Source organism: Pan troglodytes, chromosome 1, assembly GCF_028858775.2.
Source record: "Pan troglodytes isolate AG18354 chromosome 1, NHGRI_mPanTro3-v2.0_pri, whole genome shotgun sequence".
Classification (NCBI taxonomy): Eukaryota; Metazoa; Chordata; class Mammalia; order Primates; family Hominidae; genus Pan; species Pan troglodytes.
The window spans coordinates 119,283,685-119,302,339 of record NC_072398.2 but is presented as its reverse complement, the minus strand read 5'-3'; the positions used below and the strand labels follow the sequence as shown (position 1 = coordinate 119,302,339).

Sequence of the window (18,655 nt, the reverse complement as noted above, 5' to 3'; positions counted from 1 at the left end):
TTATCTCACCCGTCTTCTCTTTCCTTTTTGCCCTTATGAACATCCTCCTCATTCTTCAGGGCTCAGCTCAAATGCCACCTATTTAAAGAAGCCTCCCTGGTTGGAATTCAACCATGGACTCGATAAGCATTTAATATTCACTGCCATTTAGATAGGTCCTATTATCTCCATTTTATAGATAAGAAAACAGAGGCTTAGAGAAACAAAGCTAAGTATCTGTGTTTACGCAGACACTGAGTGACGGAGGAGGGATTCAAGGCCAGGTCTCCTGATGGCCCCAAATTCAGCATTCTTCAAAACACTTTCAACCATGTCAATGACTCTCCCTTTATGCATCCACAGTCCTTTGTTTGAGCCTTTATTCAGTGCTTATCAGATTTCTGCATGTCTGATATTGGTGCTAGGATATGAGAGTACTCAATAATAGCCACAATATTGACTTACTACATGTGCAAGGCATTGCAGATGCTGATTTTTTCCCCCAACTATGAGGTGGGTATTGCTTTCTCCATTCTTAAAGATGAGAAACTGATTCTTTGAGGCATTAGGTATGTTCTGGTTAATGCTGCCTCACCATCTCCGTGGGATTCCGATGCAGATCTGTCTCAAGTTCATGCTTTTCCCATTACACAGGCTGCCTCTTGTAGGCTCTTCAACAGGTGGGTCCATGATTTATTTGTTCCGGAATGAATAAGACCCTAGTAGCATCTTGGGTAGAGTAGAGAATATGGAGATGGGCCATTTTTGGCTAGGAGGACTGGTCGGCCACTATAGTCTCCCTGGGGATCCTGGGGCTCTGAGCTCTGTGAACACCAACAACTCCTTCTTTAAAGTTTCAACTCAATTCTCTTGGACTCAGTCTTCTACACAGGTATTGGTGGGAGTGTTTCTCCCTCCATTTGTCAAGGTTTTTCAGCTGTTACACTAGGGACACTGATACCTGCCTAAGTGGGAAATGGCCACATTGAAAGAGGGAAGGAGAGCTGCCCTGCTGTGCCTGTTCCCTTGTTACTGACATTTCCCCAGGGCTTCCTAACTTTCTGTGGGTTCTGTGCCATTCCTGACTGGGGTGGGGGACAATGGGGGGAGAGGAGCCAGACCCGAAGTCATCGCCAGGGATGTGAGCAATTCTAGGAAACAGGAGAGAAAGCACTAGAGAGGAGACCACGTTGAGAGATCTCCATGGAGCAGGGCACCCCTGGACAAACTGATTCCCATGAGAGGAGCAGTCCCCCAAATCTGGGGACTCTCCCCATGAGACTGGAGAGTTTTAATTCAATCAGAAGATGTTTTCATTCAATCAGAGAATTTTCCCTTGCCAAAAAGAATTGCATGTTAATGTAACTTTTGAAAAGTGGTAGTTTTTAGAACCAGCATGGATTCATTAAGACTAGGTGACACCAAATTCATCTTTTAACTTAAAAAAATTTTTTGGTAAGGTTCTAAAGCAGGGTTTCTCTATCTTGGCACTATTGACATTGGGCCTGATAATTCTTTGTTGGGGGTGAGTGTGGCGATGGGGGCGGTCCTGTGCATTGTGAAATGTTCAGCAGCACCCTGGCCTCTACCCACTAGATGCCAGTAGCATCTCACCACTCAGTCAAATGTGACAACCAAAAATGTCTCCAGACATGGCCGAATGTCCCCTATGGTAAAAATCTTCCCTAGTTGAGAACCATTGTTCTAGTCTGATAAATCAGGAAGCTTCTCTACACCTAGTTCTGTAGTGAGATATTTGATAGATTTGGATTTGACATTATCTTTGTGACTAAGGAGGAGGAAGGTGGGCTGAGAATAAGCCTAGTTAGTTGTCCCAGTAACCAGCAGGACACTGTGTACCGCATGCTGATTTATGATGGGCATCAGCTTGGGCACGTCCACGTTCACAAACCTCCAGGCTCTACTAACAGAACTCTTATCAACAACTCGAATAAAGACAATGATGGCATGCTTATCATAGGTACAAATGTCATAAGACTGGTAGACATGAAACTATGTCAGATGATATACTAAGGATTCACAAGGATTCCAGACTTTGTTAGTGAAAACAACAAGCTTCAGGGCAGTGTGCACTACACATTCCCATTTGTGTAAAAAGTGAGTCAAATATAAAAATGAATTTTGATACTTGCTTAGAGCTGCATAAGGGAGCCCCAGAAGGGTGCATGAGAAACTAAGAACAACATGGTCATTACTTATGTGGAGGGAAGGTCAACTGGGCAGATGAGGAACAAGTGTGGTAAGGGAACGTTTCCATTTACCCTGTTACATTTTGTGATTTTTTTTTTTTTTTAGACAGAGTTTCACTCTTGTCACCCAGGCTGGAGTACAGTGGCGTGATTTTGGCTCACTGCAACCTCCGCCTTCTGGTTTCAAGTGATTCTCCTGCCTCAGCCTCCTGAGTAGCTGGGATTACAGGCGCCTGCCACCATGCCCAGCTAATTTTTATATTTTTAGTAGAGACGGGGTTTCACCATGTTGGCCAGGCTCGTCTCGAACTCCTGACCTCGTGATCCACCTGCCTCGGCCTCCCAAAGTGCTGGGATTACAGGCGTGAGCCACCGTACCCAGCTGCATGTTTCGATCGCTAGACATGATAGTGTGTTATCTACTCAAGTAATGTAATTAAAAACAGAACTCAACCTATAGTGTGGCTGAAATCAAATGCAATGCAATTGAACAGATGCAAATAAATCCTGTATTAGTTTAAAAAGTTAATTTGGCAATGATGAGTATAATATCAGGCTTGAGAGGTTCATGTGAAAATCAGGTAGGAGGTTTTAGATGGTCACAGGCCATTAAGTCAAACAACAAGCAGACCCACCAACATACACACTGAAAGCCTGGACTGTTTATGGTATCTGGATCAAGGGAAATGGCCCATTGTACTCTGGGCAGGTCAGACCAAATTCAGCCTTACCTTCATTTCTGTCTGCTATATTTTTGGAAAGGCATTGACAAGTGTGTACAAAGAACAGTGACCTAGATGGCAAAGGCCTGGAAACCATGAAAAATATGGGGAAGAGGTGATGAAACTCGGGACATTTAAATTGGAAAAGATTTAGAAGGATATGAAACCTGTCTTCAAACATTTGAAGGCTTGTCCTGTGCGAGGAGGGTTAGGGGCTTTTTGTATAGCTCTAGACTGCAGAATCAGGCCCTCTTCAATTTATTGGGAGGCCAATTTCAGTTTAGAACCATGCAAAGGCTGCTTTGTGAGATAATAATAAAATAGCAACACTTACTGAGCACTTACAAAGCATCAGGCCCTGTGATAAGCACTTTCTCTGTATTATTTCCCTGACTTTTCACAACATCCTGGCCAAGGCACTTACTTCATTGTCATTTTAACCAAAAGGAGAAAGGAGGCTTACAGAGGTTAAGCAAACATGCCTGAGGTGACATGGCCAGTAGACGGTGGATTTGTGTGACCCCAACAAATATATGCTTGACCACTAAGCCTCCTTCCTGAAGGCAGTGAGCACTGTATTGTGGCCAGTATTAACAGAGGGGTAAACACTGCCTGGTCACCATGCTCTGAGGAAATTCTTGGAGCAGGTGGGAGAAGCCTGTTTCATGCTTACCACACTGTAGTCCTCTAAGAAAATAAGCCCTGTGTGTGTGACTCTGCCAGGGAAAGGAGTGAGGCATACGGAGAGAGAGAGGCAAGCAGGCTCCTGCTCACAGCTATCTAGGGGCTAAAGTGGAGTTTTTGGTGGAGGTGGTGGTCTGTAAAGAAGTCAAAGAGGTGAGTGCCGAGGAGAAACGCTGTCCCAGTGCTGAAGAGCTGTCTGTTCTGTCCACGGAGGCTTGTGGCAGCACTTACAAGTCATTGGGTATTATGCTTCCTGACTCACAAAGCCCCTTTGAAGACATATCTCATTTAAGTAATCATACCTTGTGAGAAAATACAACTCTGGCAGGGTGCGGGTGGAGAGGGATGGGGAGAAGTTTCTCCAGAGACAGAAGGGGGAGAACCACAAAAGTAAGAGAACAATTTGGTGGTGGTCATACCAGAGAAGGACAAAGAGGGGAAGGTGAGAGAGAAGAGAAAAAATATCTAAGGCTTCTCAACCTCCTCTGGGGCCCAGCTGGGCCAGCTCAGCTGCCTCAAGGACTTAACAATATTGCCAAACTAAACAAGCTCCAAAAGGCAAATGACCCCTGGTCACTGCCTGGTTCCTCTATCGCACAGTAGCAGGGGTAAACATTTACCGGGTGGAGAAAGGAAGAGCCAGCAGGTAAGCCACATTTAAAGCAGGCTGAATCAGAGCAGATAAACCAAGGGGCCGGCATATAGCTTTATCAAGTTATCTGATGTGCTGGCTGGAAAAGAGAAAGACCTGCGGCACTTAAATATGAGAGGGAATCACTTCAAAGCACCCAGGAATGGGAAATTCATGCTCAATGGGAAGGACCTGGGAGAAGGACTTGTCATTTGGAGAGGGCTCTCCCAGGGAACCCATGTACACAGGAGACTCAGAAAATTAACATGATATCTTGAACAATAATCTTACACCTTAGACCCAACTACAGGGACAGCCCTGGAAAAGGAGAAAAGTCCCAGGTCCTGGCAAAGGCTGTGAGCCAGCCCACAAGCCAACACAGTGGACCTAGCACAAGGTACCCCTGGCTGGGTGTACCAGAGTGATGGGCAGAGCAAGGTCCAGAGAGGGCAGAGGAGCTGGGAGGGCAGGGATTGGAGGCAGGCTCTGCTCAGACCAGCTGGAGCCCTAACTGTGGGGTGGGAGGGAAGAGGGATGGGACTTACGCAGTGGATGCCTGGCAGGGGCAGCAGAGCATTGCCCTCCAAGGGCCAGAGGCCAAGAGAAGAAGCTGGAGGTGGTGGTGATTGTGGTAATTACAAGAGAGGGAGAGAAATGGGAGGGAAAGGAAGATGGCAAGAGGCTGTCAAAAAGAGCTGCAAAGGAGGATGAGGGCAAAGATTACAGAGAGACAGAGGCAGATGACACACAGAGGGTGGCAGAAGAGAACAAAGACAGTGAGGCCGGGTATGGTGGCTCACGCCTGTGATCCCAGCACTTTGGGAGGCCAGGGCGGGTGGATCACCTGAGGTCAGGCGTTCCCAGCCTGGCCAACATGGAGAAACCCAGTCTCTACTAAAAACACAAAAATTAGCTGGGCACGGTGGTGGGCGCCTGTAATCCCAGCTACTCGGGAGGCTGAGGAAGGAGAATCGCTTGAACCCAGGAGGCAGAGGTTGCAGTGAGCCGAGATCACACCACTGCACTCCAGCCTGGATGACAGAGTGACACTCCATCTCAAAAAAAAAAAAAAGAAATAAAGAAAACAAAGACAGTGACATGAAGACCCAGGTACAGAGAAACCCAAAGACAGACAGAAACCTCTGCAGGGGCTACCGAGAGAAGGAACAATGGAGAAGGAGCAGCACAGAGAGGCAAGCATGCATTAAGAAAGGGAAGAGAAGAAAGAACCCTGGGCTCTGGTGAGGAGAGGCTGCAGAGGAGAGGAAGGAAGCCCCTCCTGCTGTCTGAAGTCCCTTTGGAGCTTATCCTCTTGGCACTCACCGGGAGCAGCTTTGCTAATGAGGGACTTTTCTCTGGTTGTGTGTGCGAGGGCAGCAGGAGGAGGGGCAGGGGTTGGTTCATCACTGGGACTTCTTTAGATCAGGGTTTTGTGTTTATCTTGATGTAATGAGTTCGTTTGGGTAAATGGAGGCGATGTGGCTGCAGGGCTGGGGTTCACTGTATTGTTTTCAGCAACCTGCTGCTCTTCCCCGGACCAGCCACAAACCACAGACATAACCACCATAAGTGAACAGAGGCCTGCCCCAAAAATTCAGGGGACAGACACCGCAGCCTTGCCAATGGGTCTGCCCCATGGACTGAGTGACGACCTCTGGCCCTGCTAAAGCAGGGAGGAGACCAAGATGGGACCTTGGCACCTGCTAGTCCCACTGCCTGCAATGCCTTCACCCAGATAATCACTCAATAGGCATTTATGGAGCACTGGCTCTGTCCTAGATGCTTAGAATATCACTGCACAAAACAAAGATATCTGTTCCTGTAGAGAGCAGGAAGTTGAGCTTCTAGTAAAGGAAGGTTCTAGTAAAGGAAGATTCACTTAAATAGGTAAACCACACCATCTGTGGGAAGGTAAGAAATCTTTTTTTTTTAAATCATTTTAGGAGATTTGTTTGCCAAAGTTAAGGATGCACCCAGGAGACAGGTCTATGCCTGTCTCTGTGATTTTGAGGGCTCCAAATGTAAAGGTGAAGGGGCAGGATATTGAGAAGCACACAGTTTTCACATAAACAAAAGGAGCAGAGGAAAAATGTAGGGAATCTGCATTTTACATAAGATAACACAGACAAAATGGGGTAGGGGAACAATAAGCTGGAAGGTAAGAAATCTTATGGAGGAAAACAACAGAGCAGAAGACGGGGAGCAGGAGGCCTGGGGAAGTCAGGGTAGCTTCCTTCAGGGGTGACATCTGAGGGGGACAGCCCTGAGGATCTCTGAGATGTGTGAATTTCAGGCAGTAGGAACAGCCAATGAAAATGTCCTGAGGTGGAAGCATTCCTGGAACATTGAGGGACAACAAACAGAATGGCTGGTCGGGAGGGACTAGGAGCAAGAGTCGCATTCAATGACTCCAGAGTGGCCATGGAAACCAGAACATGGAAGACTTTGAAGGACACTGAAGAATTCAGCTTTGCCTCTGGATGAAATGGGGAGGAACTGTAGGGTCCTGGGCAGAGGAAAATATGCTCTGCCTTAAGTTTGCAAAGGGTCATGTTGGCAGTTGGGATGAGTAGATAAGGAGTCAGGAATGCAAGTGAAGACCAGCTAGGAGGACATTACAGTAAGCTGAAGATGGAGATGGTGAGAGGGGTCAGTTTCTGAGTGTGCTCTCAGGGAAGAGCCAGCAAGATGTTTTGAGAGGTTGGATATGGGCGTGAGATTAACAGAGGCATCAAAGCTGACTCTAAGGCTTTTGGCTTCAGCACCTGCAAGGATGGAGTTCTCCATCAATGAAGATATATGGGTGGAGCAGCTTTGGGCCAGGCAGCTGGCAAGAGAAAATCAGAAGTTCAGTATTGAGCCCATTGAGTTTGAGATGTTTATTAGACACCTAAGTGTAGAGGCAAAGAACTCAGATGGGTATGTAACTCTGCAGTTGGGGAAAGAGATCAGCAATGGAAATATAAATACCAGAGTCTTAGCATGCAGAGTTTTTAAAGGTGGGAGACTAGAAGAGATGGCCAGGGAGTGAGTGTAAATGGAGAAAAGGACCAAGAACCCAATCCTGGGCTCTCCTGCCCAGGAAGGAGAAGAGAAGCCAGCAAGAGACTGATAAATAGTGAACAGCAAGGTGGGTAGACCTGGAGAGTGTGGTGTCCTAGAAGCCTGGAGAAAAAATCAGAGTGTGGTTTTATGGAGAAGAGAATAACCAACTGGCTAAACCATCTCTTACCTGAGAGTCATCAGGTAAGATGAGAGGTGAGAAGTGACCATGGGATTTAGCAACATGGAGGTCATAGTGATCTGGACAAGAAGTGTTTCGGGAGAGTGGTGCAGGTGAAACCCTGAGTGGGGTGGGTTTGAGGGGGCGTGGCACTGACAGGCTGCATGGCAGAGTGACTGATACCACAGGTCTGGGCACCAGCCTGCCAGGGGTCAGAAACCAGCTCTCCACTTACTAGCCATGTGACTGTAGGCAAGTTGTTTAACCTTTCTTTGCCCTATTTCCTAAATCTGAGGCCACCTACTTCATAGGGTTGTTAGAAGGATAAAATCACTTGGTGTTTGTAAAGGGTTGGGCACATGGGCAGCACAATAAATGCTTATCAGGTTAAAAAGAAAAAAGGAAGAGAATGGGCAAGAGATGAATCAGACCATTCTTTTGAGGTGGTTTTGCTGCAAAGAGAAGGAAAAAAATGGTGAGAGTCTGTTTGCAGGGAAGTAGGGTAAAAAGGAAGGTATTTTAAGAAGGAATAAATAACAGAATGTCTGAGTGCCAGCCTGAATGGTCCATCAGAGAGGAGACTTCAAGGATGCAGAAGGCTTGCTGGAGTGGTGTCATGCAAGAGGCACAGTACCTACGGCACAAATGCACAGACTGTATGTGCCCTCCCTCAGCTCCCGAAGGGCATCCCCACCAACACCCTCTCAGGGAGACCGGCACTTATTAACTTGTTAAACACTGCTCTCAGCTGTCCCCATCTCCCTCTCTGCTTTACCGTTCTCCATCACATGGGTTACCAGCAAACTTAATCATGTCTTGTGTTGTCTGTCCCACAACTAGTATGTAGATTCACTAAATGCAGAAATTTTTGTCTGCCTTGTTGACAGTTGTATCTCCAGATCTCAATAAATATTTGCTGAGTAAATGAATAAATTGGTATCTGTACTTAGTTTCTTGCCATTCAGGGAAGAAACGTCCTCTTCTTCATTTATTCTACACATACTTTCTGACCATCTACTATGTTCCAGGAACTGTATTAGATCCTGGAGACTTGAAGATGAATCAGACACCATCCTTGCCCTTATTTAGCCTGTGTGTGTGTGGTGTGCATGTGTGTCTGTGTGTGTGTCTGTGTGTGTGTGTGTGTTGGAGGAGAGCAAAAAATAAAAAGAAATTCCAAAACTGTGTCGTCAGTCTTATAAGAGAGGGCTGTTCAGGGTCTTGCAGACTTGGGAATAATGGACAGGGAAAAGCTTCCTAGAGAAGGGGCAGCTGGAACCTGAAGAACAAAACCAGAGCTGACGACGACGGATGAGGCAGGTGTTTCAGGTGGCAGAGCAACACAGGCTGAGGCCTGGTGGGGAAAGGGAGCATCCAAAGCTTGCCTCAGTGCTTGTGCATGAAGCCTGCCTGGTCACTCAGCCCCCTAGACTCTCTCTTTCTCTCTCTCTGCTCCAACCCTAACATCTCATGTTGTATCATTTATTGGGCATTGCCCTGGACAATGCAGTGAGCCAGCTCTCCAATGTGTGAGTCTTGAGACCTCAGGCAAGTGGTTTTCCTTCTCAGGGAAGGGGCTCTGGTGCCCATAGCAACAATTCATGTGTAATAAGAGCTCAAGAGTCATTTGCTTACAAAATAATTCTTGAGTGCCTACAACTTGAGTGCCAGGCTCTTTTCTGGGCAAAAGGGAGGCAGCTGTGAACAAGACAGACCAGGCTATGTTTCCTGGAACTATAGTACATTCTATGAGGGAAGGTTATGCAATAAATACATGAACACATACGTGAAAGATAATATAGTGCCACGCAGAGAATAACAATGGGTAATGTGATCGGATGGAGTGGGGGTCCCCTAGACTGGTAATCAGAAAAGGTCTCTGACAGTTAATTGATTGATTAATTAATTCATGTCTCTGACATTTAAGCTGAGACTGAATGATAACTATCTACTGAACCAATTAATGAACAAAAGAGAAGTAGGAAGGAAGACTTTCTGAAAACCATATTCCCGGGAGGTATAGAATTCAAACAGGGAGCCCAAGGGCTGAGACGACACACCAAAGTATCCTCTAAGATATAAGAAGACTTCCTGGAGAAGGTGAGTTTTGCTCACCTTGGACTTGCAAACGTGATTAGACAGCTTGGCTTTTTGCTTAAGCGATGACCTGAAGAGAAGGCTCTGTGTCAACAGATGCTTATTGAGCAGATGCTCTGGGCTGAGCTGGCTGAGGACAGGAAGATGGTGACAGAAGACCATCCCCACCCTCTGAAGGCTCACAGTCCAGAAGTGGGAGATAGACAGGTAAACAAACAATTACAATAAACAGTGATGTAGCTGATGAAGGCTATGGCAGCCCGCCAAGTACAGAGTACTAAGTGGGAAGTTGTGAACTCTGGCTGGGCAGACAGCTGAGAGAGGGAATGTGGGGTCTGGGACACTTGACGGAGAAGGTGACATTTGAATTGGGGCCTGAAGGATGACTAGGAGTTTGCTGGGAACCAGGGTGGGGGCAGGGAGAAGGCCCTCAGGAGGTGTTCAGGGAGTGCAGAATATGGAGGAAGTCTTGGAAGAATGATGGCCTTGGTAGGAGACTCGGGACTATTGAGTGCCAGGCACAGGCTATGGAAGTGTGGCTGGAGAAGGTGGGGAATATTTTTGAAAATTCCTTAACTCTTTAAGGAATTCACATGTAAATGAGGTCATTTCTATAGTACAGGCAAGGCTAGAAAACTCAACACTACTTTCCTGCCCCTATGCGGTGCTTCACCCTCTGTTAGGTGCTCCCTGGGGGCCAGCCCTTCTCTTAGGAAGCCAAGTGACTCCTTGACCTATCAGAGGTGAACAACCCAGGGCCCAAGTGACAGGAGTCATGGTGAGAAGGGGTCAGGTTTGAGATGGGCTTGAAGGTAAAGCCAGCATTGGTCTTTGACCCAGGCAACTGGGTTAATGGTATTGACACTGACATGGGGATAAGGTCAGATTTGGGGAGATAAGAACCAAGAGCTTCATCTGGACACAGTAGGTTTGAGTTCCCTGCAGTTTGAGGGAGAGGGGAGGACAGACGAGAAGAAGGTCCATGCCCCCATCACTCAGACACTGCACTTGGCCTTCTCCTGGGGCTCTCCGGTCCCCTCTGCTCCCCACAATCCAACCTCCACACATCAGCCAGAGTGAGCTTTTAAAGCATGAACAAGATCAAATCAGCCAACTGCCTCACAGTCTCCAGTAGCTTTCCACTGCACCTAAAATACAGGCTAAATCTTCCCCAGCCTATGAACGAGGGTGCTGTGGTGTGGTTGAGGGCTCTTCTCAACTCCACATGCCTCTGCCTTACCCCACTTGTTCACTCTGCTCCAGCCTCATGGCCTCCCTCCTTCTCTCAAACATGCCAAGCTCATTCCCATTATGAGGCTTTGGCTGTGTTCTATGTTCCTTTTCCCCCTAGAATGCTCTTTTCCTGGACCTTTGTGGAGCTAACTTCTTAGCATCAGGCCCTCAGTCACTTTCTCAGAGAGGCCTTTCCTCATAACCCTTGTTTAAAGTTGTCTTTCTCTCCCACCCTACCCTGTTCCATCTCCTTCATAGCACTTTGCTTGAAGTTATCTTAGTCATCTGTACATTTATGTGTTTTTTATCCCCCCACTAACACCAGCATGTAAGAGCAGGAACTTGGTCTTATTTTTGGCTCTACCCCAGATCCTAGCACAGTACTTGGCACTTAGTAAACAGTTTGACTCTCTTCCCGGGAATGAAGGATGGCAGGCGTGATGACTAGCAGGCTGCGCTGCACCACGGCAATGTGGGAAGCTCCTAGCTGGGGCTGGCGGAGGCTGCAAATGGCAGGGTCATCAGGCCAGGAGCCATCCGGTCCCAAGTGTGTAGAGAAGGGGAGATGCTCTGGCTACCGAGACTGTGCCTGCAAGGAAGGCCTCTGCCCTGTGCCTGCCTGACCTTTCTACAGATTTCTTTCTCCTAAACACATACCCAAAGAGATTCCTCCTCAGCTGAAGTCAGAGCAGCAGCAGAAGGAGGAGGAAGAGGAAGAGGAGGAAGAGGAAAGAGGAGAAGGGAGAAAAGGAGGAAGAAAGTAGAGGCAGGAGAAGAAAGAGGGGAAAAGAGGGAAGGGAGAGGACTCAGGGGGAGGGAAGGGGAGGAGGAAATGAGGGATGAGAGGGAGACGTGGAGAGGGAGAGGAAGCATGAGGGAGGAAAAAGAAGGGAGGACAGGGTGAGAGGAAAAGGAGGGGAAGGAAGAGGAAAGGGAGGAGGGAGAAGTGGGGAGGGAGAAGGAGGAGGAAGGAGGGGGAAGGAGGGAGACGAAGAGGAAGGAGGGGGAGGAGGCAGGGTGAGGACGGAGAGGGAGGAGGGAGGGATGATTCTACCTCAGCTGTGGGACCAGGCTGTAGACCAGACTGCCTGGGGGCTTCTCTGCCTTTACCAAATCTGAGGGTCAGGGGGAGGCCTTTGGGCAAGAACGTCATGCATTTTACATTGCCTTGGCCTCACAGAGCAAAGTGCACACCAAATGGGGAGGTGGGGGAAGGGGTAATAAAAATTATATTAAAGAAATTTTTTAAAGTTGGAAGAACAAATTATTTGGAGACGAAGCAAAAATATCTGTGACATAGCGAGCACTGTTTTAATGACAGCCCGTGTGGGAGGACAGTTTAGTCATATTTTTCATTTTCTCGTCCCCGGGGAGCTGCATCCCAGTGATCAGGCCCTGATAGCAAACTGGCATGTTCCCTAGATCAGTCACCTTCCAGGCTTATTCAGCAGCAGGATGAGTCAGGGGGCTGCGGAGTAACCCCTTCTCCATATGCTCAGAATGCGCTAGCGCGCCTGCCGTGGGGGGTGGAGGGGGCCAGGGGGCTGGATGGGGAACAGGCCTCGGGCCCAGTGGGTGGGCAGGAAGCTTCAGCGGAAACGCTGCCAGCTCTTCCCGGGGCCAGCCGGCTGGTGTGTCCTAGCCTCCTGCAAACTCCTGGGGGTAAGAGTATGACGAGTCCTGTATCTGGGGCCACATCAAGTGTGGAAAAGGATTTCTTCGAAGAAAGCTTGATTCACTGCCAGGAGGAAGAAGTTCAGGAAGCAGTTCTGCCATCCCCTCAGGCGTGAGCACTTCCAGGACTAAGATAAAAATAATGAGGATAATTTTAAATGACTGCCAGGATGCGAGAGCTGACTGCGGGCAACATGCTCCACGCGCGTTCATTCACTTCTCTTCATAACAGCCCCGGGAAGCAGGTGTGACCAGCCCCACGGTGCTGAGGGAAGCAGAGGCTCGGAAGCGGAGGGACCTCCCCGAGAACACGGTGAATACGCGTCAGAGCAGAACCGGAACCCGGGCCTATTGGCTTCGAGTCTGTCCACGGACGGCATGACGTGGTGATTGAGCACCTGCTTCTCTTCTGAGTTGGAGGTGGTGAGAACACAGGAGGGGACTGACCCCCTATTCCTGGCTCTTCACCCAGAAGATCTCAGCTCGCTGTCATTACTATTTTATTTTTAATACCACTTGATTAATATCACATGACATGTTCTCTGGAAATCAGGAGGGAGCAGGTGTGGTTCTTCCTGTTTTACAAGTGGGGACCCTGAAGCCCAGAGAGAGGAGGCAAGTGGACATGGTGCTGACAGAGACTGCGCAGTGCCATCTGGACCCAACAGAACTGGGCTGGAGGCTACCTGTTAGCTGTCTAGTAGAGAGCTCATTATTTGAAATGTCTACCTGTATCTTCCTCATCTGTAAAATGGGAATGTTGAGATCCACTCAGCGGACAGCAATAGGTTCAAATGAGCAAAAGGAGGTGTGTTTAAAATGCTGTACAAACTCTACAGTGTCAGGCCAAGCTGGAAGGTGGCATCCCCTTTATGGGCATCATCATCAAGTCCTAGTTAACAGCATGGGCTCTCAGACTGCCTGGGTCCAAATACTGGTTCCTTCACTTATGAGCTGTGGAACCTTAGACAAGTTACTTAACCTCTCTGTGCCTCAGTTCCACCATCATAAGTACCTTCCCTATGGGTTGTTACAGGGGTTACACACATACTACATGTGTAAGTGATAGAGTTCTGGCACATAGGAGGGGCTTAGTCACTATTATTATGACCACCATCACTGCCCCACTCCTGCAAACTGCAAACTCCTTAAGGCAGGCTGGGGTCTGTCTTGTCCGCTGTTGTATTCCCAGGGCTTAGCACACAGGGCAGGCGAGGAGCAGGTGCTCAGCCCACATGGGGCAAGTTGGGGAACGGACACCAGCCCCCGCCCTCCTACAGCGCTGGCCCTGCCCATGAACTGCAGGACTTTCCTAAGTCCTCATCCACGTTTAGTGTTTGTAGGATTTCCTGGGGTTGCTGTGACAGTCCAACAGTCCCAGGGCGGCCTGCCTCTCTGCACCCTGGTGGTCCTCACAGCCTAGAGAAGGGAATCTTCCCCACCCTCTATGGTTTGCCCTCTTTGCAATCTGCTCACCCCAGAAAAATATGGACTCAGCCCTTGGCAGGGCACCTGGACCTCAGTCCCAGATGTCCTTTCAGACATTGCATCTGGTTTTGTGGCTTCCTCTTCGCCGCCTCCGGAGGTGCTTGTGCCTGTGTGGGGCAGTCAGGCACACAGGCCTCATCTGTGCGTGCTGGACAGCTCGGTGTGTGGCGCCCTGTGAACGTGCGTGGGGCACAGGAGCGGAGTGTGTCTAGCTGGGTATGTGGGTTTCTGCCTATGTGGGGCCAGGTAGGGCAGGGCATGCAGGTCTGAGGGCAGTGGACTGAGGCGTTGAAGGCACATGGGCTCACTTGTAAGTCTGGGGTACAGAAAGAAGCTAGATCATCCACGTGTGGCTGAGGGGAGCTTGGGTGCAGGTGCAGGAGCTGGCTTGCAGGTTTATGTGTACATATGTCACATGGGGAGAGGGCAGGAGTGAGTCCCCAGAATCAGCTCTTAAGACAGAAATTCACTTCGTATTTTATTTAGAACCTGAAGGATAGACAAACACAGGCCAGGCATAAAGGAGAAAATACTTTTTATTTCCAAATATGCCTTAGGCCACCAAATACTTTGGGACACCAGCGGTTTCTTACCTCCAAGTACCACCTTCCTTCCATAAACACGGTCTCTCTCCCTCTCCAGCCTCATTGGTCCTTGGGCAATTCCTACAAGAGCACCCCACAAAACTGGACTGCTTAGGTTTGCATCTCAGCTTAACATTTTACCTATGACCCTACGCATGGTCCTTGTCCTCTGGCTTGGTTTCCTCATCTGTAAAACAGGGACCACAACAGTATTCTTCAGGGAGTTGAGGATTAAATAAATCAATCCACCTGGAATGCTTAGAGAGTGAAGGACTCTATTCATTTTAGCTCTTACCTTAGCCTTTCTTTACCATGATTCTACCTCTGGGTGGGAAACAAAAGTGAATTTTAAAATGCCCATCACCTGCTTTGAGAAGGTCTTCTTGAATCTGCCCACCAGGGTTACCTCCTCCATCTGCTCCCCCGCGGCTCAGCACCTGTACCTCCACATGCCTGGCACATGTGCAGTACTCAAAAAGACCTTATCATTCTGATCATCACTTGACATTGACTGCACCAGGTTACAATTGGTGGTGCACGTGGCCATCTCCCTGGGGAGACTACAAGCTTCCTGAGGGCCAGAACTGTTCATTTGCCCCTTGGTCCCTGGGATCTGGCACAAGGAGACTTTCAGTAAGCAATAAGTGAAATGAAAACTCAAATATAGCAGCCCCGTGGGCAGTAAAGTCATGTGTTTACTGTTATTTACTGAGTGTGTGCTTCAACTGTACACAAAGCACAGGCCTTGCCCTCCTGAAGCTGAGTCCAAGGGAAAGGGCGAAAGGGAGACAGAAAGAGGGGAAACAGCAGAGACCACACAGTGTGGGGTCCAGACGGCTTCCACTGAGGCTACAGAGGGCAGGGGGCAGAGTTGGGGGTAGAGGACACAGTCCTATGTCCACAGCTGCCTCCGGCCCTCAGCTGCAGGACCACAGACCAGCCTAACATGGCAACCCCATTTCCTCTCCTATTTAGGTACCAAGCATTGCTGGGGCTCAGCACCATCTTACTGTTCTTTTTCCCACCATCAATTATAGTGGCTGTCCCACTAGTGCCAGGAACAGGGTGGCATAATCCTATCCCATCCTCCTACTAGCTGTGGCAGGAGTACTCTCTAAATCTCCCAAAGCTAGAGATCTGGGTTCCATCCTTACTCCACAGTGCTTCTTGCTGAAGATCTGCTCACAGTGCAGCCCCACAGTGACTACAAGTGTCACTATCAAACCTCTGTTCTGTCTCCTCCCTGCTTTCTGGCTCAATACCTAGCTTATCACTGTTCCAGCAGGTGACTCCACAGAGCCCTGATAGTAACACTGATCCCCCAGGGGCTTCTCATGAGGATTCAATAAAACAATGAAGGTAAAGCACCCAGGTCTAGTTCATGGGAAGCCCTCTGCAAACACCAGTCCCTCTCCCTTCCATCTTTGCTTCTCTTCCTTCTGCTCAATGAGCATCAATTTGAAAATGGCTTTATGTTCTGTTTCTTGGCCTGAGGCAGGGACTGGGGTCAGGGAGGCAAGGTGGCCCTGGCCTTCTGCCTCTTGCTGTAGGTGATGGAAGTGATATGTCTGCAGAAAGGCCTCCTAAGATCAAAACCCAATGGCAATTTCTGTGACTTCGCACTCCCTCCACCAATTACAGGGGGTCTGCCACAGTGAGGAGACTGGATTTCATTAGTTGTACTCTAGACCACCCCTTAAAAGTCAGACCTGGGAAGTTGTTTTTAATTTCCTTATAGATTGTGTGTGAGCACTCAGGTACACATGTGAGTGTGTGGGTGTGTGTCAGCATAGGGCAGTTGCAAAGGAAGACAGGGAACAGAGCTGGACACTCCTAGGTGAGCTGTTTGGCCACCTGGGTATATGTGTGTGTGGCACTTAGGTGTGGGTGAGCCCCAGAAACTAAGAAGGAGGAGTGTGATACTCACAAGCAGATTCCTGTACATGCTCCTTTTGAATCCTCGGGGGAACCACACATCCATGCAATGCCTCCCAGGACTCTCTGCAACACGACCCAGAGCAGGGAATGATCACGGGCACTGATCGGGGCATTACAAAGCAGTGAGGAGGCAGGGGTAGTAGAATCAACTTGGCGCCACACAGGAGTGCAGTGTTAGATACTGCGTCTTGCCTGGGACCTGTAAGCATGGTGCTGGGGGACTATCTTAGCCATTACATATATACAGACATATGGATATGCAGGGCTGCTGGGCACCTCACCCTTGCCTTCTCCACATCTCTCCCAAGAGACCCCTGCCCAGAGGGAGAGACCCTTCTCTCCCTCTGACCCTTCCCTCCCTCTGACCCTTCCCACTTCAAGGCTCTTTACCTCCCTCTGGAAAGCCCCAGTGATGCTGTATCTAAGACTACGGTGCAGAAGCATTTCCCCGGACCTGCCTTCCAAACCTCCAGCAGACAGCATTTCAGGTACCAGTGACAAGTGTGCTTACCTGCCAAACATTCATTTGCATAAGGCACTGGTTTAGATTCTAAAGGAACCACACAGCAGCCTCCACCCTGCAAACTAGCCACCAACTTGAGTTTGCAGAGGGGCAGCACGTCCCTGACACTGTGAAAACAATCAGATGAATGCAGTGTTGCCACTTAGGTGCTTTGTGACTACCGCAAATTACTGAGATTCCTCGAGTCTATTTCCTCATCTGTAAAATGAGGAAAATAAAACTATATTTATCTTGTATACTGCCATATGCCCAGTGCCTGGTAAACAGTGGATGCTAAAAAAAAAAATACTGGTTGAGGCCAGGTGCAGTGGCTCATGCCTGTAATCCAGCATTTTGGGAGGCCGAGGTGGGCGGATCACCTGAGGTCAGGAGTTCGAGACCAGCCTGGCCAACATGGTGAAACCCCGTCTCTACTAAAAATACAAAAATTAGCCGGGCGTGGTGGCATGCGCCTGTAATCCCAGCTACTTGGGAGGCTGAGGCAGGAGAATCACTTGAACCTGGGAGGCAGAGGTTGCAGTGAGCCGAGATCACACCATTGCACTCCAGCCTGGGCGACAAGACTGAAACTCCATCTAAAAAAACAAAAGAAACAAACAAACAAAAACTGTTTGAATGAATAAATGAATACAGAAGAATTGTTATTGGGATTGAGTTGAGGGAAGTAAAGAATTTATCACAGCAATGTCACATATTATGAATTGAGTATAAGGTAGTTATTATTGTTAGCTATTATCCAGGAGCAAAATCTTATCATTCAGTCAGATTGGTTCCCAGAGCTAATATAAAAGCAGGTAATTAAGGCTAAATAGTGACATGTCCCAAAGAATCTAGCAGCTGCCCCTGGAGTCCAAAGGGTGATGTGTTATATTGCATTCCATTTATTTTAACAAGTTTATATTGAGCCCATCTTATGTGCCCAGAATTGGTGAGATCCCATGCAAGCTACAAAAGAATTAAGTCAGGCTACCTTCCTAAAGGAGTTACTTTCTACTTGGAGAGGCAAGATCAACACTCATTAGCATAAAAGCTTTCCAGCTGGAGCCAGAGACTCAGCCTGCATTCTAAGGGCCGGGGCAAAACTTTCATTTGTTTCTTCAACAAATATTCATAGTGCACTGGCTGTGCAGTGGCAGGCCCCTAGCTAGGCACTGGGGACCCTGAGATATACGATGAATTCAATGAGCTGCTCCCAGACTAAAGAATGAGACCTCATGAAAATGGGTCAGGACAATAAATGCTGAAGCAGAGCCCAGAGCGCCACCTCTGTAGGCGGTGGGGAGGCTCATTCCCAGTACTTTTGATGAAGAGGCTTAGGAAGAATGCTTTCTTTTTTCTGAGAGATGTGGGTCCCAAAGCCCCAGCCTGACCTCTCCTGCCTGGAGGCTGGAGAACCAGGTTGTCCACAGGCACCTCATTTTGACCCCACCCTGAAAGCGGCATCTCTCACCACCGTCCCCACCCCAAGGTTCCCAGGAATCTTGGAGCATCAGCTCTGACCAGAGGGGAACTTAGAAATCATCTGAATGAAAAGTGGAGCCTCATTTTGCAGCTGAGACTGAGGCCAGGAGAAGTTGAGGACCCCAAACTACTCCATTAGGCAGCAACAAAGCTGAATAAGATCCCACGTGCTCAGTGGTCTACTTAAGCACAAAAATGCTTGAAGATT

General features: G+C 48.5%; 1 protein-coding gene and 1 long non-coding RNA gene across 6 annotated transcripts in view; one reads left to right on the top strand and one right to left on the bottom strand.

Moving 5' to 3' along the window:
* The window catches only part of KCND3 (potassium voltage-gated channel subfamily D member 3), a 218,708-nt gene that overhangs the window by 112,715 nt on the left and 87,338 nt on the right, over positions 1–18,655 (bottom strand). The window lies entirely within an intron of this gene.
* Positions 9,135–13,002, top strand: LOC107968074 (uncharacterized). Its single transcript, XR_010159106.1, has 4 exons — positions 9,135–9,274; positions 9,377–9,549; positions 9,643–9,753; positions 12,686–13,002. It is a non-coding gene; the product is annotated as an uncharacterized LOC107968074 (long non-coding RNA).